This window comes from Danio rerio, chromosome 25, assembly GCF_052040795.2.
Source record: "Danio rerio strain M-AB ecotype USA chromosome 25, GRCz13ab, whole genome shotgun sequence".
In the NCBI taxonomy this organism is placed as follows: domain Eukaryota; kingdom Metazoa; phylum Chordata; class Actinopteri; order Cypriniformes; family Danionidae; genus Danio; species Danio rerio.
The window spans coordinates 1,878,008-1,903,924 of NC_141045.1; the positions used below are offsets into that span (position 1 = coordinate 1,878,008).

General features: G+C 35.8%; 2 long non-coding RNA genes across 2 annotated transcripts in view; one reads left to right on the forward strand and one right to left on the reverse strand.

Annotated features, from left to right (window-relative positions):
* The window catches only part of LOC147837622 (uncharacterized), an 81,338-nt gene extending 55,945 nt beyond the window's left edge, over nt 1-25,393 (reverse strand). The window contains exons 1-2 of the long non-coding RNA XR_015526119.1: nt 25,260-25,393; nt 20,785-20,837 (exon numbers count right to left, since the gene is read on the reverse strand). This is a non-coding gene — a long non-coding RNA (uncharacterized LOC147837622). The remainder of the gene's footprint in view (nt 1-20,784; nt 20,838-25,259) is intronic.
* LOC147837623 (uncharacterized) lies at nt 12,314-16,615 on the forward strand. Its single transcript, XR_015526158.1, has 3 exons — nt 12,314-14,208; nt 14,251-14,587; nt 15,347-16,615. It is a non-coding gene; the product is annotated as an uncharacterized LOC147837623 (long non-coding RNA).
* Nucleotides 25,394-25,917: the final 524 nt, after the last annotated feature.

The window sequence follows — 25,917 nt, forward strand, 5'->3', positions numbered from 1 at the left end:
AACTGTTTTGAAACCTTGTATACAAGTGATTTTTGCATAATACCTCCCCTTTAAACAACATGCAAAATGTGAACACAGCAACACAACACTTGTGTCGCACCTGCCGCTGCATTGCGCCATGTGTATGTTCGGGCCCTCAGAGTTTCAGTAGAAACATGTAAACAAGTTTCCTCAATATTTCATAAGACCGGATGAGATTATTATGTAACACACAGAGGACGTCTTTTGTAAAGTGCAAATGCAGAAGATGCCAAACCTGACAAAATAACCGCCCAAAACATGCGTAGAATCATGATTATTTCATGTGTACGGCTCATGAATGAGAACAGCGGTAACACACGTGTGAAGTCCTTTGTGTTTTTCAGTCGTGAATCTGATAATGAAGCTCAGAAGGCTTTTAAAAACCTGTGCATGAATGCATTCTCTGACATTTAAATAGACGGCGTGAACAATGCGCACGCTGGAACGCAGAAAACTCCTCAGTCTGTCAGCGCTTCATGAGCGGGAGCTTCAGCGCCGCGGGACACCAAAGCAGATTTAACAAGACAAAAAAAAGGAGATTAGAGGAGCGATCAAACTTTAAAAGACATTTTTCTCCGCAGGACGCCAGCCTCGGTGGCTTCCTTCAGGTCCTCTCATGAACATGAGCTGAATTTGGCTGGAAATAAATAGGAAAAAATGTCTGTTTTTTCCTACACATGCCAGTTAGAGGCTCATGAGCAGTAAAATTGACTATATTCAAACCCACTTAGCTCAATTTCTCTCGCCCACACAATCAGGTTTGCTTGGCCCACATGGCAGAGTGGGCCAAGTCTGGCTTCCAGACAAGGGCCAAACATGGGCCATATCTGGGCCACGTCTCAGCCAAGTTAATTAGCTCTTTCATACAGTGATACCAGTACTTATCTGGAAAATTACGGGAATGACACTACTGGTAAATTTAATAAATCTCTGTGCACACAGGCGAGGACGTTACGGCATTTTTACAGAAAAAAACTTTCCCACATTCATTCCAAGTTACTGGTAAACCCTGACATCATTAACCAGAAATGAGCTCTAAACGGCTGCGCTTGTGTTTGTAAGCATTTTACTACATTATAAATTCTGTGGATGGATCAGTATCGTGAACAACTTTAATGAAAACATGTGGAGGAAGACTTTCGCATGTCGAGATGCACATAATGTGTGTGTGCTGGCGCTCACCGGCTGCTTTATGTGCACACGCGACACGTCAAGCAACTGAAGGAAGCAGAGCTTGAAGGTAAACAAACAACGGCTTATCATAAGCATCTGTTCGATAATTATTTACACAGTTGGCATTAAGTAACATATAATCGGTCTCTGACTAACATCTAGCAGCTATTTTTCTAGCAGGAAAAATATTCAGAGGCTTTTATTTTCAAAAACACCGCAGACGTGAGTGCGTCTGAGTGTTCTGATTGGCTGAAGTAGTCGTCTCACATCAACGAGTTCTAGAAGTGAACACACTCTTTCCGGCAATCTTCTTTCTGCATTCACACAGCGCAGCATTCTGGCAAATTACCGGTAATCTTACAAACAGCTGACATTAATCTGGACTCTCACTCATACACACAGCTGAATCTCATATTTAATATTTACCTGATCTATAAAGACCCCTCTCATTTCCACACACTTGGCTGAGTCTTGTTGTTTTAACACTATGAAGCATTTCCTTGTCTTGCTTTGTATAGCATTGTCTTTGACCCTTTGCATAGTTTATTGTTTCTGCCATTTCTCCTGACCATTCGCCTGATTTTTGACTACATATTTTATAGTCTGTTTACGCCTGTTTTTGACTATTGCCTGTCTCACAATTCTCTCTAAGAAATTGTATGTGGATGCCCAACTCTGTTGTCCAGCGTCCCTTCTGTTACAGTAACATTTCAGATTTAGGTTAAGAAAATATGAATAATATGAGCTAAAAAATATCTAATTTCTATTGCTTGTCACTTTTGACACCAGGGTAGGTAAAAATAGAGCTGAATGTGACTTTAGCGTCCTTGTGTCAGCAACTCCTGACTCATGTTTTGGCAGCTCAGTCAAATCTGTTCATAAGTTCAAGCAGTAAATAAAAACTGCGCTGTAAGCGTTCTCATAATACAACCCGTCTGAAGACTGCTGCACATTGACTGACATTCAAATCACCTTAACACTGAACAGCTAAACACTAAAACATCTAGAGAACACTGGAGTTTTACATTAGTGTGTCAAAATTAATTGTACATATAAAGGCAAAATCATGCAATCTAAACTATTCACATGCATTGAGCAGAGCGCACTTCATATAGCACTCAAATGTTTCAGTTATAATTAATAATACAAATTATTTCTTTGAAAAAGTCATGATGCAGATGCAAATATTGCAAATCGTAGTGCAGTATGTAAATTTATAAGCAAGAGTATCAATACAATGATTTTAAGGATTATGATTGATTGTGCAAATAGAGCAACAATCTCAATTCAGTGTGCAAATTCATGTTAAGATGACAATCAATCTCAATTCAGTATGCAAATATATGCAAGGCAGAGTACCAGTCATATTCTGTATAATTGCACTAAAAACAATTCTTTAAAATCTACAGAAACAAACGGATGAAATAAAATAGATACATTGAAATAATAAATACACGCATAAATGAAAACAATAAATAAAAATAGCAAAAAATTAACTAATTATTTAATATTATTCACAGCTTTTTTTTAAAATTAAAATACAAACAATAACAAAATGTAAAAGCTTTAAGCAAATTAATGTTAAGAAGACAATCAATCTCAATTCAGTATGCAAATATATGCAAGCCAGAGTACCAGTCATATTCTATATGCAAATATATGCAAGGCAGAATCCCAATCACAATTCAATATGTAAATACATGCAATGCAGAGTACCAGTCACAATGCAGTATGCAAACACTTGAGGAAGAGGACTAATCATAGTGCAGTTTGCAAATTTTTAAGCAAGAGTATTAATACAATGATTGTAATTGTTTGCACAAATAAAGCAACAATCACAATTCAATATGCAAATTAATGTTAAGAAGAGAATCAGTCACAATTCATTATGCAAATACATGCAATGCAGAGTACCAGTCACAATGCAGTATGCAAATAATTGTGAGAAAGGGGACCAACTGTAGTATAATATAAACAATTGTGCAAATAGAACAACAATCATAATTCAGTATGCAAATTAATGCTAAAAAGAGAATTGATCTCATATCAGTATGCAAATATATGCAAGGCAGAGTACCAGTCATATTCTGTATGCAAATATACACAAGGTAGAATGCCAATTCAGTATGCAAATACATGCAATGCAGAGCACCAGTCACAATGCCGTATGCAAATACTTGTGAGGAAGAGGACTAATCATAGTGCAGTATGCAAATTTAAGCAAGCATATTAATACAATGATTGTAATTGTTTGCACAAATAAGGCAACATCGCAATTCATTAAGCAAATATATGCAAGGCAGAGTACCAGTCATTGCGCAAATGTAATGAATGTTAAAAATGCAAATTCATGTTAAAAAGAGAATCTATCACAATTCAGTATGCAAATATTCGCAAGGCAGAGTACCAGTCATATTCTTTATGCAAATATATGCAGGGCAGAATCCGTCACAACTCAAAATGCAAATACATGCAATGCATAGTACCAGTGACAATGCAGTATGCAAATATACGCAAGAAAAACAGCCAGTCACAATGCAGTATGCAGATATATGCATATAAGTTAAATAAGATTACTAATCACAACTATGCAAAAATATGCAAGATAGACAGCCAATCACAATGCAGCATGCAAATATATGCATATACGTTAAATAAGAGGACTAAATACAACTGAGTGTGCAAAAATATGCAAGGAAGACACCCAATCACAATGCAGCATGCAAATATATGCAAATAAGCAAGAGTACTAATCACAACCAAGTATGCAAAAATATGCCAGAAAGACAGCCAATTACAATTCAGCATGCAAATATATGCAAATAAGAGTACTAATCACAACCAAGTATGCAAAAATATGCCAGAAAGACAGCCAATTACAATTCAGCATGCAAATATATCCGTATAAGTAAAATAAGAGTACTAATCACAACTGTGTATGCAAAAATATGCAAGAAAGATAGCTTGTTAACTTGTATAGCTAACATTAAGCTGTGTGTGTTGCAGGGCTGTCGTTGGGTTTGGTTTGATGAAGGTGTGTTATTTATTTAGTTTGTCATTGTCTGGAGGTCTGATGGAGATTGATATCTTTAAATAAGCTTCGGTTTCTGAATACAGAGCGAGAGAAAAGGCTCGTTTATAAAGGGTCGAGACGCTGACAAGAGCAGATAAACGACTCAAACACATATAGTAAATAACAAAAAACACACGATAACAATAATCAAGCCGTACGCTGTTATTTATGAGTGTGAATGGGCTGTGTGTGTGTGAGTGTGTGTTTGTGTGTGCGTCCGGGATGGGAAGGAGTTTCACAACATGCTGATTGTTTTCAGATGAACTGATTGGTTTGTGAACATCTCTTGGCACCAATAACACACACACACACACAACACAACACACACACACACACACACACACACAATGAAAAAACAATTACAAATGCAAAATATATAATTGCACTAAGGCGTCACGGTGACACAGTGGGTAGCATGATCGCCTCACAGCAAGAAGGTTGCTGGTTCGAGTCCCGGCTGGGTCAGTTGGCATTTCTGTGTGGAGTTTGCATGTTCTCCCCAGGTTTCCACAGTCCAAAAACATGGGCTGTACGGGAAATGATTAACTAAATTGAATGTGTGTGTGAATGAGTGTGTATGGGTGTTTCCCTGTACTGGGTTGCGGCTGGAAGGGCATCCGCTGTGTAAAACATATGCTGGATAAGTTGGTGGTTCATTCCACTGTGCCAACTCCAGATAAATAATGGAACTAAGCCGAAAAGAAAACGAATGAATGAATAATTGCAGTAAAAACAATTCTTTAAATTCAACAGTAGCAAATGGATAAATAAAAAATATATAGATACATCAAAATAATAAATATAATCATCAATAAAAACAATAAATAAAAATAGCAAAACTAACTAATTATTCATTATTATTCACATCTTTTTAAAAATTATTTAATTTGAAATACAAACAATAACAAAATGTAAAAGCTTTAAGCAAAAAACAACAACACGTAAACAAATATATAATAAATCGAGAAATAATAACAAACTAAAGAAAACCAAACAATAAATAAATAAATGTCAGAATGGATGAATAAATCCATCATTGAATCAAACAAAAAAATCATTCATTCATTCATTTTATTTTTGGCTTAGTCCCTTATTTATCAGAGGTCGCCACAGCGGAATGAACTGCCAACTTTTCCAGCATAGGTTTTAGGCAGCGGATGCCCTTCCAGCTGACTCGAACAAGCAATCTTCTTGCTGTGAGACGATCATGCTAAAAACAAACCGAATTATCAAATCTGTTAAATTTATATTGTTTATTTATGTTCCTGATGGATTTTCTTGCTAGTCAAGACATTTGTTCTAACTTTAAGCTAAATTTGCAAAAAACATTTAGTTTATTAAACAAAATTTTCAAATATATTTTTATAAAAATACAAGTTTAATAAACAAAAAAAATTAAGTAAAAATCTGAGTTTATTAAATAAAGTTTCCAAATTTATTATGATATGATATTTCCGAGGTTGCCACAACGGAATGAACCACCAACTATTCCAGCATATGTTTTTAATTTTTTTATTTTAATAATTATATTTTAGGGGTTTACACCTTTATTATTATGGACAGTGGAGAATTTACACAGGAAAGCACTGAGACAAGAGAGAGGGGAGGATCAGCAGTAGATGTCCTTCAAGTCGTAACCCAGTAATGGGAAACTCCCATATACAATTGATTCAAACAGACTCATATACTACAGCCTATTTAGTTCATTAATTCCCTAATAGTGCAGGTGTTGGGACTGTGGGAGAACCCAGAGAAAACCCATTCCAGCACGGGGAGAGCATGCAAACTCCACACAATTACACCAAATGGCCCGGCTGGGACTCGAACTAGTGACCTTCTTGCTGTGAGGCCACAGTGCTAACCACTGAGCCACCATGTTGCCTCATTTTTAAATATACATTTATAACAATCAGTTCATTAACCAACAAGGTTTTGAAATATACATTTATAAAAATCAAAGCTCCGAATGTTTCTGTGAACGTATAAAATGAAGTGCATTTAATCTTTCAGTCTTCAGATCAGCCTTAAAGACTTCATTAGTTATTATTTAATGACTTAATAATAATTCTTCACTCATTTTAAACTCAACGGGAGTCATTCATCTTCACAAAACACTGATTAAAGCACAATACACACAAACAGCATCTTCAATAACTGTGAAGTGAATCATCTATCTGACAAGGTCTTTGGTGGAAGTTTGCATATTTGATCTGCAGCAGGATATCTGACGTCAACGCATAGTCTAATTAATGCTGTGAACTAATGAGTGTGTTAAAATCACAGCCGCGGGTGACACAGATCACAGAGCAAACCAATGCGAGTGCGAATGCTAACTGTAATCTTCCGGGATGTCGTCTTTTTATTTTATTCCTGTGCTGCTTCTGGCTTCATGCACATCACTGGCGTTTGTGTTTATTGATGTGTGCGTCCTGTGAGATGCTTCACATGAATTTTGATTTGGTTTCTGCAGAGGAGGAAGAAGCAGGATCTTGCTTTGTCGTTTCAATGTTTGCTTCCAAGAGAGGCGATTTATTAAAATTGAATATTTTTAACCTGTTTTGCACCTGCTCGGGAGAAAATATAGAACAAAGTGGATCATATTTGATATTAGTGATTGTTTCTTATTAATTTACAGATTTTTTGTTGTCAAACTGTTAAATACAACCCAAGCTCATTCTGAAAACGTAGCCCCGCGGACGTTTCTGGAGACCGCGATTTACGTGGCCGGAGGTTTGATGGCTGTATTTCGTTTTTTCAAGCGAACTCTACGGGAACGTGTGACGCCGATCCTCTTTGCGCTCGCCGGCTGACGGCTCACCTCCATGTGGAGGGCTTTCCCGACGCAACCAGTTTGTCCGGTTAGCTCATGTTATGCAGAGTGGAGGCCCGGAGGGGAGGTTCAGGTTCGAGTCTGGGGAAGAGCGGTTGCAGAAATCTGATAGGACAAAAAACAGAATCCAAATAATAAAGCGAACGAGTTCATAACAGGCCACGAATGCGGTGAAATCCGACAACACGGTCCAAATCGGATGAGGACTTTTCTTTTTCAGGACAGCTTTTGTAAATTGTTGCTTGGGTTTAGGGAAGGAGGGGTAGGGTTGGCCAGCCGCCCAGTCAATCGTTCAGCCAGTCAGTCGGACAGACGGTCGCTCAACAGCTCGGGCGTGAACGGCGTGCGCTCACAAGAGGCATTCCAGACGTGAAAAAGCTTCTTGCGGATTCGCAAACCAAATACTGCACAAATACCTACCTCCCGGGACTTATTTCTCGGTTTCCAGAAACGCCCACAGGGCTAAGTTTCCAGAATGAGCCTAGGTTGGTTAAATAATTGCAATATCACACTCACAGTCAAGTATTAGTGCTCTAAATTATTGTTGATTTGGAGTAACAACAATTTAATGTCAAATACAAAGTGTGTATATGCATAAAAAAAGAAAGAAACTACTATCTTTCACCACAAATCTAAATCACAAGTAAGGCTGCACGGTATACTAGTACTTCGGTAACTGGTACTGGCGGTGTCACTGCAGTTTGTAAAGAGTAGTATCGTCATTTACAGTTCTACAATATGTTGCATGTGGAAATGTCACTAAGTTGCTCATTTGTGCCAGCAAATAATCAATAGATCACTTTATTTTACGTTCATCTTAACTGCATACTGGTCGTGGTTTGACAGATCATATGGCGTGATCAATGGAATATTTATTTATTTATTTAATTATTTATTATTATAGCAATAACAACAAAAGAGTCACAATATATACGTTCAAATAATATGTTCTGAATAAGAGAATTCTAAGTTGAATCGAAGTATGATGACATAGTAATATAGTATTTCTGACTATTTCGTAGATTTGAGCTATGACTTGATACAGTATCGCGATACTACTTGGTATTGTGATCCTTCAGCTGGTGTATAGTATCGTGGCCTGAATTGTTGGTATCCTGACAACCTTAATCACAAGTTGAGAGTTTATTTTACCCGGTGTTATTGTGCAGCTACGGCATTAACTATGGCAAATTTTGAATAAAACCCTTAACGTTTACGCTCAATTGAAGTTACTGCAAAGGCAACACAGGCTTTTTGTTAAAACATACCCCTGTATACATTTCAGGAGAGCGCAAATTATGTAGCCAGAGTTATAAATGTCTACATTTTGTCTTTAAAACGTACACAAGGCTTCATGTGGATGGCTTTTTTTTGCTGTTACCAGCTTGCTTAGTAGCTTACCATGTACACCAGCGGACTTGAGACACAAAGAGGAGTTGACTGCGACAACAGGGTTCAAGTCCAGAAACGGTTCCAGAAAGCAGGTAAGACAACAAAAACCCAAAAAAATAAAATTACAGAGTAAGAATGTGGTAAAATCTAAAAACGTGGTAAAAATCAGGCGGCTGAGAGGGCTTTTCGGCAAGAGGGTGATTGAGTTAATCAGTGCTTTTGAAAACACTGGGTTTAGGGAAGGAGGTGGGTGGGGGCATTAGTCCGTCAGTCAGTCAGTCAATCGACAGCAGCTTCTAGTGGATTTCCTGCAGGTGCGAATGGCACTCATCAGACACATTTGAGATCTGAAAAGCGCACACAGCCACCCCAGGTGGATTCGTGAAAACAAGAACTAAAAAAAAGTACCAACTGGGTTTTTGACGATCTCCAGAAATGTATATTGGGGTATGTTTCAATAACGAGCTTGGATTGGAAAAAAGGTTATTGTGAATAATGTGAGATGGAAACGCATTTAACGAATAAATTGACAAAATGAACATTACACCTCGTGACTCCAATATGCTTTCCTTGTTTATTGTTGGTTGCTAGGTTTCCAATACTGTAGTCAGTCGCTGCATTTACCCAAAACTTCAGCTGTAGACTACTAATTTAAAAACATCACTTTAGAATGAGTAACCAAAGTTGTTTAAAGTGCTATGTACATTGTTTAAATTCTGAGCGATGTGTAACTATTCAAACAAACGGTTAATGCTTTTATAGTAAAAGATAGTAACTATATTTTTGGGTGTTTAACACTTCACCTTAGAATTTTAAGGTTCTATCTGACATTTTTGTCCAAATTGAGTTATAGGCATAAACTAATTAATTGACAACTTATTTACATTATGGGATGTTTTTTTTGTTTTGTTTTTTTTACAAGCCGTTAACATTAAGACTTTATATTTAAAAAAATGTTACACACGTACTGTTTGCTATGGAATGCAAAAACTTTGAAGCTCCATATCTCAAAATCATTCAGAACGCAAATAGAACCGTATAATTCCAAGGTGATGACTTGTAAAACCACAATTTTACTACAAATACTATTATTATAGTATTCTTATTGTATTATGGTATTAAACTATGGTTAGTGTAAAGCGAAATCATGGTCACATTATGGTAACCCTGGTTTTACAAGGAGGAAAAGGGTTTAATGTGTTCTTATGGTAGATTTCAATCACGAATGGCTTTGTCCAAACAATTAATATTATTAAAACTGAACATTTCAGACTATTTTTTACTATTTAAAATGATAGTAGAGTTGCTGGCATTTCAAAAAGAAAACAAATGCCTTTTTGCGTTAAGCTATTTTTTTCGACTATCTACAGAGCAAACCATCATTATCAGCCTGATCTCACGAGAAAACGTAAGTATTTTACGTCTTGCCAGTTTAATAGCGAACTTGTACGAATTCGTACAAGTTCAGTCGTAAGAAATTGCACGATTTTAAAAAGGAGGCGTGGCACCTAACCCCACCCCTAAACCCAACCGTCATTGGGGGATGAGCAAATCGTACTGAAATGTACGAATTAGATCGTACGAATTCGTACGAATTAGCCACTAAATGAAAAAGTTACGAATTGCCGTGAGATTGTGTTGTCATTATACAATAACTTGCCTAATTAACCTAACCAGCCTAGTTAACCTAATTAACACAGTGAAGCCTTTAAATGTCACTTTAAGCTGTATAGAAGTGTCTTGAAGAATATCTAGTCTAATATTATTTACTGTCATCATGGCAAAGAGAAAATAATTCAGTTATTAGAGATGAGTTATTAAAACTATTATAATTAGAAATGTGCTGAAAAAAATCTGCTCTCTATTAAACAGAAATTGGGGGGAAAATAAAAAGGAGGGCTAATAAATCAGGGGGGCTAATAATTCTGACTTCAACTGTATGTGTGACTTTAAGAAGATAATTGATCATATATAAGAATAAATGATCTCAAAGCAATGACACTTAGGCATCCACACTCACAGAGAGAGGTTAATTTCCCGCATCTGGTTGTTGTAACTGAATTAAGCAACCTTCATGGTCTCAGCACCACCAAACTAATTCACTTTAGCAGAGGAATAAAAAAGCAGCCATCTTTAAAAACCCAATATCAGATTAAAACGCCAGTGTTATGAATCCGACTTGCTCATAAACAGGAAGCCAAACCTATAAATGGACTTGGCACAGTGTTGCACAAACATTTAATGCGAACAATCTCGAGGAAATTAATATGGTTTAGCAACGAAGCAGAGTTTCATTATCTGATAACGGCTTGCGAGATATTTGAATTTCGCGCTCTTTTGCGTGCGTGATCGTTTATTGTGTTCAAATCTGTTATCGGCGGCAATGTTGACAGGCGGTTTTAATCACGCCTATTGCATCAGAAAGAGAGATAACGAAGGACAGGTCAAACGCATATTTTATCACAACAAGATGGCCAGGAACGCAATCTTTCGCTCCAGAAAACCATCGTGACATTTGGACTGTAAATGAGAAAACTCCATCTGCAGGAGAGCTGTTATCAGTGAATGAAGATGAGGGACTGCATGATGACGTGGACAACGTGTTTTCGAATACAACGGTGATCCAGAACAAGTTATATTAGTAAAAAAAAACAAGTCTCTTAAATTTCAGTTCAGTTCAGTTTCTGAATGATCTGTATTTGATCACACTGTAGGAAAAAAATCGTAAAAAAAAAAGGTCAAATGACTGTCAGCTACGGCTGCCAAACAAAAACCATACAATTATGGTAAAATGTCTTTGTTGAAATAAAGTGCAAAAAATAATAAATCTACAGATATTTTCATTCAAATGTTTACAGAAAAACACTGTTATTTTACAGACTTTTCCTAGATTATTACGATCAAATCTGTTCAATAAAGTTACACACTAAGAGTTTTACACTTTTATTATACGGACTGATTATTATGATCGAACACCATCAATAAAGTGACTGCACTAAAAGTTCAAGAGAAAACAATGTTATTTAAAAGAATTTTCCCTAAATCATTACGATTAAACACCTTTAATAAAATGCCAAAACATGCTCATGATCGTAATTTAACAGTTTTATTTTGGATCAAAATTTTTGGAAAAAACAGCAAACGAGATACAACTGATTACAATTCTCACAACTTCTCATTATACAACTTCTCATTATACAAATTAATTAATGGGATTTTAAGGATAATTACTGCAATAACCTGTAAAATTAAAGTAATTATGCTTAAAATCCCATTAATTAATTTGTATAATTACAGCAATAACCTGTAAAATTACAGTAATTATCCTTATAATCACATTAATTAATTATCAAAATTCAGCAATAACCTGTATAATTACAGTAATTATACAAATTAATTAATGAGATTTTAAGGATAATTACTGCAATAACCTGTAAAATTACAGTAATTATCCTTATAATCACATTAATTAATTATCATAATTACAGTAATAACCTGTATAATGACAGTAATAACCTGTATAAATACAGCAATTATCCTTGTAATCACATCAATTCTGTATAATTAAATAAATGACAGTAATAATCCGTTTAATTGCAGTAATAATTAGTAAAACAGCAGTAATAACCTGTACGATTACAGTTAAAATCTGAAAAATGAAAGTAATAACGTGTAATTATGGAACAAGAAATTACAGTTTTTTTTTAACAGATTATCTATATTTATATTTCTGAAAGTTTTTTTCTGTTATTTCACGGTAAGTTTCTGGCGTCCCTGCTGCCAGAAAAATACCGTTTTTTTTTTTTTTTACGTTTTCTTTTTTTAGTGTAAATGCAGCAATATATTTGCCATGTAGTTTACACTGAGGAAAGTATGCATCTTTATTTAATGCAGTACACTAAATATTTATTGTGAAGTATTTACTATTGTAAAAAGCATAAGTGCCAAAGTATAAGTGTCTAACTTCTATTCTGAATTCTCTAAACTAATTCAGTATTCGGTCCACAGGGTATTCCCTCAATGCTCAGAGCTCTGGTGAACATAAGCATGCTGCATTCAGTTCAGCTGCACTCTTTAAAGACACGACACTATAAAGAAACAAGAAAGAGAATAATTCACCTTTCTGGAAGTCTATTGGTGTAGACTACAAGAGGAGAAAATGATGATCTGCTGGTCCTCAGGCCCTCCTATAGCTTGTTTTTGCTAGTAGCCCGGTTGTGGCCAGAATATATAAGACCACTGAGCTACTGGGTATAAAATGAAAAGCTATACAGGTGCAGGAAGAAGCAAGTATTTTTTGTGACATTCAAAGTCATAAAGAAATCAATAACCTCTTTATTAATAACACAATCACGAGTGATGCCTTAGATGTTAATTTATTGTTGAAGACTTTTTATTTTTAGGTGTATAAAACCTCTTATTGTGCTTCTTGATAATGTAAACTAAAATTTTATTAAATGATCTCAGCTAATAAATCTAATTCTTGCACATTTTGACGAGAAAATTGCTTGTTTAGGGCTTGCAAAATAAGTTGGATATTTTTTTAAAGTCGCTTAAGCATGATGGATATATTGTTTTACTAAACCGAGTGTTTATTCGCAGCAACTAAGCCAAATGTAGCTTATAAGGTGTCGTTTCCCTCCCTTAAAATGGAGAAACACCAGGGGATCTGTGTTCCTCCCTGCGGGAACTCAAGTGCCTTTTCCTCTGCGCATCAGAAACACGGTCGCATCCAGACGGGAGATTAGCTGGAGGAATTATGGGTTTCTGTTGGAGACACAGAGAGTGTTTACCAGCTGCGGTCCAACGTGATGCAGGATGATGAAATCTGTTTGGCAATGGTCACGCAGCCTCAGCATCCTCCACAACCACCACACGTGAACATGATGAATGCTTGAGAGACGCTGTGAACTGAATTCAAGGAAAACACTATGGCTGTGGCCAAAATCGTATACTTTCCTACTATATGGAATGGTAAAAACAGTATGTGAACCGAGTAGTATGCTCAAATTCATAGGCTGCGACCAAAATCGGCTAATACTCGAATACTAAATTTACTAGACGTTCATTAGAGAAGTACACTCTATATAGAATGAATTTAAGTAGTATGAATGGAAATGAGATGTACTACATCCAACATTTGTTATGATCAAACCCTGAGTCAGTTACGTCGCTTCACTAAACGTCATGAATTATCTTATGTTGCATCCAACACAATCTCACGGCAATTCGTAACTTTTTCATTTAGTGGCTAATTCGTATGAATTCGTACGATCTAATTTGTACAATTTAGTACGATTTGCTCATCCCCCAATGACGGTTGGGGTTAGGGGTGGGGTTAGGTGCCACAGCACCTCCTTTTTAAAATTGTATCATTTCGTACGACTGAACTCGTACGAATTCGTACGAATTAGCCACTAAACTGGCAAAACGTAAAATACTTACGTTTTTTTGTGAGATCAGGCTGGTTGCGTCATGGGATAGCGTAACGTCCATTAGATGTGCACTTAAGTCGTAGGTCATCCGGGTACTTTCGCATACTGTTTTTTTAATTACTATGACTACTTTCGAACTTTAGACAGCCTTCAGATGTCTGGGTGGTTGTTTTTTGGATAATGTTTGGGCTGTAATCAGTCAGCCACATTCGGCAACACTGAATACAACGGTGATCCAGAAGTTATATTTGTAAGTAATAAAATAAGTCTCATAAATGTCACTTGTTTCTGAATTATACACTGAAAAAAGCAATTACTTAAAATAGTCAGTAAACCCGCTGCTTTAAAAGAGACAAGTTGATTTTACTTAAAAATGTCAAGTATTTCTGTTGCAACTTAGAACTATTAAGTTCATGTAACTTAGTTTTAGAATAATGCACATAGTAAAAAGCGATTGCTAAAAAAAACAAGTAAACCCTTTGCTTTAAAAATGACAAGTCGAGTTTACTTAAAAAAAAAACGTATTTCTGTTTTAACTTAAAGATGTTAAGTTCGAAACTTAATTTTACTTAATAATTTGAAGGCAGTGAGTTTACTTACTTTTTCCAAATAATGGCTTTTTACAGTGTATGTATCTGATCCAACACAAGCTCATTCTGAAACGTAGTCCCGCGGACATTTCTGGAGACCGTGAATTATGTAGCTGGAGGTACATATGGCTGCATTTAATTTTTTTTTAAAGTGAACGGTGCTTAAAAATTAAGCGGGCAGTGTGATGTGCGGCGTTTCTTTTGGTGCTTACTGGCTGACTGCTTACTTCCCTGTGGAGGGCTCTCGCCGCAACCAGTTTGTCCAGTTAGTTCATCGTGTAAATTGGAGGACTTGAGACGCAGAAAGGAGTTGACCACGACGATGTCGACCGGTTTCGAGTCCGGTGAAGAGCGGTTCCGGAAAAGAGGTAAGACAAAAACAGAATCCAAAAAAGTTAATAAACAGGGTGAGAATGTGATAAAATCCGAAAACTTGGTAAAAACAGACGAGGGCTTTTCTTTTACTTGACGACTTTTGTAAATCGTTGGTTGGGTTTAGGGAAGTAAGAGAGCGGGTGGATCAATCTGTAAAATTGGTTGGATTTAGGGAAGTAGGAGGGTGGGTCAGTCGATTGGCCAATCGCCCAGTCAATCATTCAGTCAGTCAGTCATTCAGATGGACAGTAGGCTGACAGCGTCCTCTAGTGGCTTTACGCGAGAACGGCGTTTACAGAGAGACATTCGAGATTTAAAAAAAGCACACACAGCTGCCTTTCGTGGATTCGCAAAAACAAAAACTGCAAAAATATTTACCTTCTGGGACGCATTTCACGGTCTCCACAAACGTCCACGGGACTACGTTTTCAGAATGAGCCAGAGTTGATCTTATCAGTAGTTAGTCCTATATTACAGGCTATTTCTTAATTTTATCCAATATTAGCACCAAATGAAAATCTGCAAACATTCCTAAAATGATTGAAGATCATTGTGCTAAAAATGAATGTGTATAGACAGAAAACATTCAATATAATTGTGACTGACAGAAAAAAATTAAATTATAACCAAAATGGTCATATGATATACATTTAGTTGATTTTCGCAACACCTCATTTGAACTTCAATGTATTCTTTATCTTATCCTAAAGATATTACCATGAGATATTACACACCACACAATTTTTATGAATATGCATAAGGTATACATAAGTAGGTCATCCAGGTACTTTTCGCATAATACTATGAATTCGGATATTCCACTCGGCTCGTAAACTGTTCTTAATGGACTATTTAGTATGGAAGTGCTATATAGTGTGGAAGATTCGGACACAGCCATAGCATTCAATAATGTCGATACAGTGGTATAGACCATTTTAACGGATGTAAAACAAAAACAATGGTCCCAACGTATTTCCTCTTTGAAATTTCTACAGCTTCCGAGAGTCCAAAAAGAGCCACATATAGCTAAATAATGTTATTATAGCTCCTTTAACATGAAGTTATGATTGAAATGCCTCTTGTTACAGTTATGAAATAGTTTGATAACAAGCAGGAAATGTTCGATACAATATAGTAGTGAAGAAGTACCAAACTTTGAATGTACTGTGTTTTGGAACCCATTTGTAAAGGCACTAATATCACAACAAGAGTGGAGCTAGAATCACTGCTGAATGCTGATTGTTGTACACAAAGTTGTCACTTGCACCAGTTTAAATGCATCTCCTGTTAGTTTATCATGTATATAGTGAAACTTGCTATATATGTTTGTAATGAGGCAACAAACATATGTAACACTGCTGCATTTACACGTTTAATGCCCGTTTATGCACCATGTCATATCACTTAGCTCTTACTGGGGTTTATCTGGAGTGAAAGAACAGCAATACACATAATTAAACTCGTCTGTTTATGTTTTCATGTGTCAAAGCTTCAAAACACAACTCTAATTACATCTTTCTATCCCTTTTGTCAAATATAATTATAATTCAACTTATATTTCAACCACAAAACAATTCCGGAGCAAAATAGTGAACAGATATCTCTCATTTCCTTCTAGCTAAAATAAACCTCTCCTTCTCTTCGTAATTAGTTCAAATGTCTGACAAATGAAGTATGATTATATTGCACATGAGTATTTCAGAGTACATCACTGCTGTGTGTCAGAGCAGAGCTCATTAATATTCATGACCATTCCAAATATGGTCAAAAGTGACCTTTTCAGTCTAGGGGTGCTGTCAGTGGTTATAAATGAGCATATAAAACCATTTCTGGAGAATTTTTGAACTTACCCAAGCCACATATGCCTACAATGTCGATATCAGATAACAATTAAACCTATTAAATCAATACGACACCTTTAGTATGCATGATGCTATCTATATTTTCCTGAGGTTGAAACTAAACCTCCAGCATCACACACTTAAACTACACCAAGGCATCGGCTGGTTAATGTGACATCGCCTGTAAGGTCATCACGGAGATTTCTGATCTAATGAAGCAGCTCAATTAGATTAAAAAGGCGTTTGTCTACACTAAGCACATGTAAACAGGAGACACAGCGAGGACTATTAGCGCAGATTGTTACCATATTATTGCATTAATTCATTTTCCATGGGAAATCTGCGAGCTAAAACGAGAGTCAGTGATGAGGGAAGAAGCATTGACTGACGCCTGCTGTCTGACAGAGAGAGACAGAGAGCGGTTTAGATTTACTTTGATTTGTAGCTTTGCTAATCTGGAGATGCGGAAATCACAGCCTCGCTTCTGTTTTGATTGATACTTTCGATTCACTCGAATCATCCTAGACTGTACGAATATAAAAGCATTTCGTCTTCAAAAATCAGGTTTTAATTTCCGCTGGCGTTCAGGGCAAGAGAAGGAGAGCAAACTTGATGTGCACATCTCGGTAAGAAAGTGCAGGAAATATCGTTAGATATTCATCAAGGCCTGGCGAGCGCTGACGGACAGCACGGAGGAATTAATAAATGAGGATTGTGTGCATGTAAAAGAGGGCGATCGGAACAAAGGGAATGAGCGCTGATCTCTTTAGACTCTTCAGAAACACACATCTGTGAGTCTGCACTGAGCTGTGATATACATATTTAACCATCCGCCTACAGCTCAGCTCTTTATTTCTATAATACTTTATACAATGATAAAGCTCATTCAAACACAGCAGCATGGCCATTCTTCCTCTTATAACGCATGAAAGAGAATATTTCTCCATTACTGACATGTGAAATCAATCATTATGCGAATAAAACAGATGTTAAGTGATTAATATTATAATTTAGCACTAATTAAAAATAATATTTGCAATTCATAATGAGTTTTTTGGGGGTCTCGCTTTATAATAGGGTTTCATTAGTTTGCTAACATGATCCAATAATGTAGAATGCATTCATTACAGTGTTCGATTGGTTTGTTAATGTTAGCTAATTAAAATAAAAATGTTCTGTTAGCTCACAGTGCATTAACTAATGTTAACTTTGGATTTTAATAATGGATTAGTACAACGATTAATAAATATCCTTAGCCTTATTATAACGTGTTTTTGTAATGAAAGATTGAAGGAACATGTTATTTTGGACCGTGCAACATTGTTTGATGCTATTTGAGTTCATACTATGATCGAATTTAGAAAAAAGCAACTATTTTTATTTATAGCAAAGCGATTAGATCAAACTATATATAATTGTTAACTTTTTTGCATCATTAAAATAGTCATGTAGGTGATGCAAATCTTCTAATTAACAAAAAAAAAGACTTATTTAGAAACTAAATTGTTTTTATGTGTATTATTGGACGTTATACAGTTATACCAGTAGGTGGTGCAGCATGACAGTCTTTATGAGGCTGTTTTGAACTGGGTTAGATTTCATTAAGATGGAACGATTCATTGATTCATTCAGTTGATTCAATTGAAACAACTAATTCATTCAGAAACAGAATAAGTGTCTCCCTTTGAGTGAGTCGTTGAATTATTCACTCAATTGATTTGTTCAAATATGCAGATTCATTCAGGAACAGAACAAATTAATATATTTTAAACAGCATGTTTATGGGTATTTTTAAAATATTTAATATAATCTTTGTAATGCAGCAGTCCTTCAATGTAAAACTTGATAATAAAAAGTACATAATAAAGAAATTGTTTTTATGCGTGCATTATGGAACATGTTATACTGTTACACCAGTAGGTCTTATAATATTATTAATTTGTTAATTTATTCATCATTAAGTCAAAAGCGCTGGTTCGTTTAGAAACTTAATTGTCTTTATGCGTGCGTCACTGAATTTGACAAGTCACACAGTTGCACTAGTAGATGGCGCAGCGTTACAGCCTTTTAGGCTGTACTCATTCATTCATTCGCTTGTTGGCTTAGTGCTTTTATTAATCCAGAGTCACCACAGCGGAATGAACCGCCAACTTATCCAGCACGTTTTTATGCAGCGGATACCCTTCCAGCCGCAACCTATCCCTGGGAAACATCCACACACACACACACACACACTATGGACAATTTAGCTTACCCAATTCACCTGTACCGCATGTTTTTGGACTGTGGAAGAAACCCGGAGGAAACCCACCTGAACGCAGGGAGAACATGCAAACTCCACACAGAAACGGCAACTGAGCCAAGGTTCGAACCAGAGACCCAGCGACCTTCTTGCTGTGAGGCGACATCACTACCTACTGCGCCACTGCATCACCCCTGAGGCTGTACTGTGTTCACATTTTAAAACTGTACAAGTCAATGATTCATTCAGTTGATTCGATTAAAACAACTAATTCATTCAGAAACAGCATCAGTGTCTCCCTTTGAGTGAGTCGTTGAATTATTCACTCAGTTGATTTGTTCAAATACGCAGACTCATTCAGGAACAGAACAGATTACCATATTTTAAACCGCATGTATTTGGGTTTATTAAAATATCTTTTACAATCATTGTAAAGCTGCGGTCCCTCAAATGTAAAACTTGATAATATAAAGTGCTTGATAGAGATACTCTCAAAAGAAATTGTTTTTATGTGTGTATTATTGAACATGTTAAACAGTTACACCAGTAGGGGGCGCAGTATGAGTCTTATAATATTATTTATTTATTTGTTAATTTATTCATTATTACGTCAAAAGCGCTGGTCCGTTTAGGAACTCAGTTGTCTTTATCTGTGCACCATTGACAAGTTACACAGTTACACCAGTAGGTGGCGCAGCATTATAATCTTTTTGAGGCTGTTTTGTTCAGATTTTATTAAGACTGTATCAGTCATTGATTAATTCAGTTGATTTGATTAAACCACTAATTAATTTACAAACAGAATAAGTGTCTCCCTTTGAGTGAGTCGTTGAATTATTCACTCAGTTGATTTGTTTAAATATAATATTTTAAACAGCACGTCATATGGGTTTTTGAAAATATCTTGTATAATCTTTTTAATGTTGCTATTTGTCAATGTAAAAGTTGTTAATCAAAAAATGTACATCATAAAGACATTGTCTCTCAAATGAAAGAATTAATAACGGTAATAAATCGTAGTAATCTTTTGTCTGCCACCAATTTACATCAATTCAATCAACGTAACATTTGCATAATCCCCGCCTGCCCATGAAACACTAACACTCTGAAATGGGCGTTTCATTTCTGACACAGAAAGACCTATCAAAACAAACTTGGCCAGCTGACCAATCAGAGCATAGTTGGATTATGGAAGTGGGAGGGGCTTACAGACCTGTAATGGACACTTTACCCAAAAAATGTCAGTTCTATTTCAAACACTTATAAGTTTCTTTCTTTTGTTAAACACAAAAGAAGATGCAAGAAAAATACTGAAAACCTGTAACCACTGACTTCCATAGTGCTTGTTTTTCCATGGAAGTGAATGGTTACAGAATTTCAGCTTCCGTCAAAATATCTGATCTTGCATTCAACAGAAGAAAGAAACTAATAAAGGTTTTGGATTCACTTGGGAAAGAGTGAATAGTGAGTCAATTTTAATTTTTGGGTGAACTATCCCTTTAAATCCTGAATTGATTTAAATAAATCATGATTGTAATTTATATTCTGAGAAAATGACAATGTTTTCTGGTCTCAGATGCATTTACTCAAACTCAATAATAGCACACTTTAAAATTCCATAAACTAGAAAACAGACTAAAGTGATCCAGGAAAGGTCGTTGAACTGTGCTGTGATTCTGGCTTGGGGATGAAGGAAAACCCTCCTAAAAGAGTCATGCATTAACATACATGCCGCCCACACGGTGAATTCTTTCAACAACTTTACACCTTCTTGGTAAAAACGACAGCCTTATTAAAAAGTAAACAACTCACCCACTCAGACCGCGCTGCTGTCTTGCCGGGGAATTAAAGGTTCATCTCTGCGCCTGAAAGCAGAAAGACACCTGCAGGGTTTATTACCGAGCATTTGATGATTAATAAATGCACCCTCTACATTTTTAATGCACATTTACCATCATATAAATTAACCTTTGACCCATGCTTTAATAAATACAGCACAAATACAGAAAACACAGTCTGTTCAGAGGCTTCATTTCTGCATAAATGTTTTGCACTAAGGATTGATTTTAAGATCAGCTGTTGCAATGCTTTTCATGTCAGATTATGATGAACCAATTAACAGTTTTGTGTTTACAGTATTTGACCCCTATGAGTTGATATTTTACAGTTATTTCAACACCCGGTTGCTTTAAAAGGTAAACATCAAATACCTGATGCATATGTAAATCATAATCACTCACAATACTGGGCTTTTTAACCCTGAATTACATTAAAATCAGGTTGTAGTCATTCATTCATTCATTTTATTTTCAGCTTATTCTCTTTATTAATCAGGAGTCGCCACAGCGGAATGAACCGCCAACTTATCCAGCCCATGTTTTACGCAGCAGATGCCCTTTCATCCGCAACCCAACACTGGGAAACACCCATACACTCTTGCATTCACACCCATACACTACAGCCAGTTTAGTTGATGTGTTTGGACTGTGGAGGAAACCGAGCACCTGGAAAAAACCAGCGCCAACACAGGGAGAACATGCAAACTCCACACAGAAATGCTAACTGACCCAGCCAAGGCTCGAACCAGCAACCTTCTTGCTGTGAGGCAATCGTGCTACCCACTGCGCCACTGTAATACTACTACTAGTAATACTACTACTACTACTACTACTACTACTACTACTACTAATAATAATAATAATAATAATAATAATAATATTTATTTTGTGTCAGTTTTGCAACTTACACATTCTAAAATATTTTGCTGGGTTGTTTTAACCCAATGTTGGGTCAAATAAGGGCAAACACAAAGTTGGGATCAACATTTTGGTGTGTCCATTTTTGACTCAACATTGGGTTAAAACAACCCAGCACTTCCTAAAGTCTAAAAATTGTTGGGTTATTTAATTTAACCCAGTGGTTAACATATTTGGTGCATTGTTGGGTTATTTTTAACCTTATTAGGTTATTTATTAATAACTCAACTAGTTGGGTTAGATATTTGGTGCATTGTTGGGTTATTTTTTAACCTTTGATTATTTATTTAGTAACTCAAATTGAGTTAAATATATAAATTTCAACAGTTAACTGATTTAACTTACACAGAACAGCTGTGTTAATATGTGTGTGTGATGTTTTTGCGTTATAAATTTTATTTAAGCCATGACGCAATGTTTGTCAAATTACCCTGCCGTGTCGTGTTTTTATATCCGTTTCACCATCCAAGATCACCTTTTCGAAGCGTTTGGAGCCGGCTGCAGCTGCTGGACAGTCTCTACAGCACACAGAGCTCCATATTCTGCTCCATCAGCACAGGGTTTCTCTGCTTGCACAGTTCATAGCTGTCTGTGTTTTGTTTTGTTTCTTCATTGTTTGTGATCGATTTATTTTACCAAAACTGTCTGGAACTAAAATGTAATGGAAAAAAGCGTTTTCAATATTTATGAATACTTTGTTATTAATTTACACAGTCATAACTATACAATTAATAATAGTACCAGTAATATTACCAGTAGTAATACCAGAATGAAAAATTACATAGTTTGGAAGGTGCTATAGTAACCTATAGTTTGGGTATATGTTGGGGTATTTTTAACCCATCTATTTTAACAGAGTGTAATTTCAACAAAAGTTTTGGATTTGCTAAGAAGATACTTTTAAACAATGTTTAGAAGATTCATGAATATTTATCAAGCATTTTGCATAATTTACACCTAATTAGGTGCTTTATTTGCATAACATTTTAAAACTGTCTTTTAAAATAAAGCATTGAATTTGTTGAAGCACAATGTTTTGAAATGTTGAATACAATTATTGTATTTCTGCATAAATTGTTTTGTACTCTAAAAAATGAGTCATTTAATTTACTAAATTGGTTGCAAACATATTATAGAGGTTGAATTTAAACAAATTAAACGTGGGGATGTTCAACTTAATTTGTTTGTATAAATTTAGCCCATATAACCAATTTGGTAAATCCAACGACTCAGTGTATTGCGTTCAGATTTTATCAAAACATTGTGACACTGATTAAATTATAAATTATTAATAAAAATCATGAATAGCTCTTGAATATTATGTGTGCTTTTAATCGAGTTAATTTCAACTCTGCTTTTAACACTCACTTTAACACAGTTTTTCAGTGCTCGAACACACACACACACACACACACCTCTGATTGCGCTCCATGTATTTAGTTTTTGTGATGAAAGGTCAGTGTGGCAGTAATCTTAGATCAGTTCTGACATTCACTTGTTCACGGTTTAGCAATGCAAATCACATTTGTTTGATCGTAACCACGTCAAAACCTCTATCAAACAACAGAAGGGGCAGGAATACACAATTTTAGGATTTAATTGACCATACAGAAATCTGAAATAGGGCCATATAAAATTAAAGCTAATATATTTGAGCATATACTGAATGTGTAGCGACGGAGTCAGGGTGACAACAGAGTTGAGGGTCCAAATGCAGTTTATTTACAACTTGGTCAGGCAGGCAATGGGCAAAACAGGAGCAAATGATATCATGGGGTGAAGAGCATAAACAGCTAAACAAGGGAATGATCAAAAGGCACGGCTAAACAGGAACATCGCTTGGTAATGTTACAGGTGAAGAAGTCTCAGCCAAGTGTAAGAGAATGTGAGCTGTATATACAGTCCAACTTATCAGTCTTTATGAGCTACAGCTGTTCTAGTTTAAATACACACGGTTTTCTGCGCACATGTAAGTTGGAGCTAAAAGCTGCTGGACATCGGCCCTCCAGGACCGAGTTTGGACAGTTCTGTTCTAGTATATCTAGTAAGAGCTTGATTGCCTGGTTCAGGTGTGTTTGATTAGGGTTGGAGCTAAACTCTCCAGGACATCGGCTCTCCAGGATCGAGTTTGGATACCCCTGACATAGAGTAGTAAAGTAAATGAGAATGACCCCCACTGTCTTTATTCTGAAATTCCCTCACAAACGAATACACTTGCATAAAGTAAATTATATCTCAAAGCTTTTACTGGGGCACGTTTCTTTCTTTTTTTTTTTGCATCACCTCTTCATGCCACCCCCCAGCAAGTTGCCGCTATGGAAAATCACCCATATTCAATTCAATTCAGCTTTATGTGTACAGCGCTTTTACAATGTAGATTGTGTCAAAGCAGCTTCACACAAATGGTCATAGTAACTGGATTAGGGTAGTTCAGTTTTCAGTGTTTAAGTTCAGTTCAGTTCAGTGTGGTTTGAAGCTGCACTACGTGACAGCACATATTTTAATTTTAATTAATGTTTATTTAACATTTTAATAGTTTAACAAATATAAATGTATTTTGTCCCTGTTCTCCAATATGCTTCTCAAATATATTTATTTGCTTGTTGCTTTAGATATTATAAAAATTTCCTAAATATTTTTATACTTTCTTGATATCTAGCCACTTTGCAAATCTTTTTTTTTCTGTGATGCAATGCTGTTCATTACAGATTATAAAGTACTGATTAACAGTTTTAGTAGTACCAGTAATAGAACCAGTAATAGTAGCTAATGCCAGAATAAAAAATTACATTTAATAAAAAAATAACCCATAGTTTGGAAGGTGCTATAGTAACCTATAGTTTGGGTATATGTTGAGGTATTTTTAACCCATCTATTTTAACAGAGTAGAGTGTAATTTCAACAGAAGTTTTGGATTTGCTAAGAAGGCATTTTTAAACAATGTTTAGAAGATTCATGAATATTTATTCAGCATTTTGCATAATTTACATCTAATTAAGTCTTTTAAAATAAAGCTTTGAATTTGTTGAAGCACAATGTTTTGAAATGTTGAATACAATTATTTTATTTCTGCATAAATTGTTTTGTACTCTAAAAAATGAGTCATTTAATTTACTAAATTGGTTGCAAACATATTATAGAGGTTGAATTTAAACAAATTAAACGTGGGGATGTTCAACTTAATTTGTTTGTATAAATTTAGCCCATATAACCAATTTGGTAAATCCAACGAATCAGTGTATTGCGTTCAGATTTTATCAAAACAATGTGTCAGGGATTAAAGTGATTCGATTAAAACAGAAACAAAGTCATGAATAGCTCTTGAATATTATGTGTGCTTTTAATTGAGTTCATTTCAACTCTGCTTTTAACACTTAAGAAGATGCAATGCTTTTCTTTACAAAGTACTGATTAACAGTTTTGTTTATAAAACACCTTTATAAATTGATATTTAACAGCTTTTTCTAAGCAACTGCTTGCTTTAAAGGTAAACATTGATGAAATCATGCATTTAAATCATAAGCGTATTACCTCGAAATACTGGTGTAACTGAGGCACCCTGGACAACGGAGTTGAGGATCCATGTGCAGCTTTATTAAACAGAACAGTCAGGCAAGCAAAAGGTCAAAACAGGGACAGACAGGAGCATGCAGGACATCCAAAAGCCTAGTCACAGAGCAGGCAATTGGTCGGGACAGGCAGGAATGCAACGTAACAGAAGCAGAGGTCAAAACACGACAAGGCAAGACAAGACAAGACAAGACAAGACAAGGAGACCACTTCATTACGCTACAGAAAAACAACACTCAACAAAGAAGAGTGTGTGTGTGTGTGTGTTTGTGTACGCGCTGTGTTTATAGTCCTGGTAATAAGTGAGAATGAGTTTCAGCTGTGTGTGTGAGTGAGTGTCCGGATTATTGTCAGCTGTAGCGGGTGTTGATTGGCGCAAGGCATTATGGTAGTTGTAGTTCATGTGGAGGCAGATGGTCTCCAGCGGTCTGCATGTAGGCTGAATCATTGATTGTGACAACTGGGTTATTTAAACCCTTATTAAAATAAAATATGTGTTGACATGAGTTGCATGTCAATAATAATGTAAATTTTGTGTCAATTTTGCAGCTTATGCATTCTAAACAAAAGTTTGGTTGTTTAATTCAATGTTGGGTCTAATATGGGCAACCTCAATGTT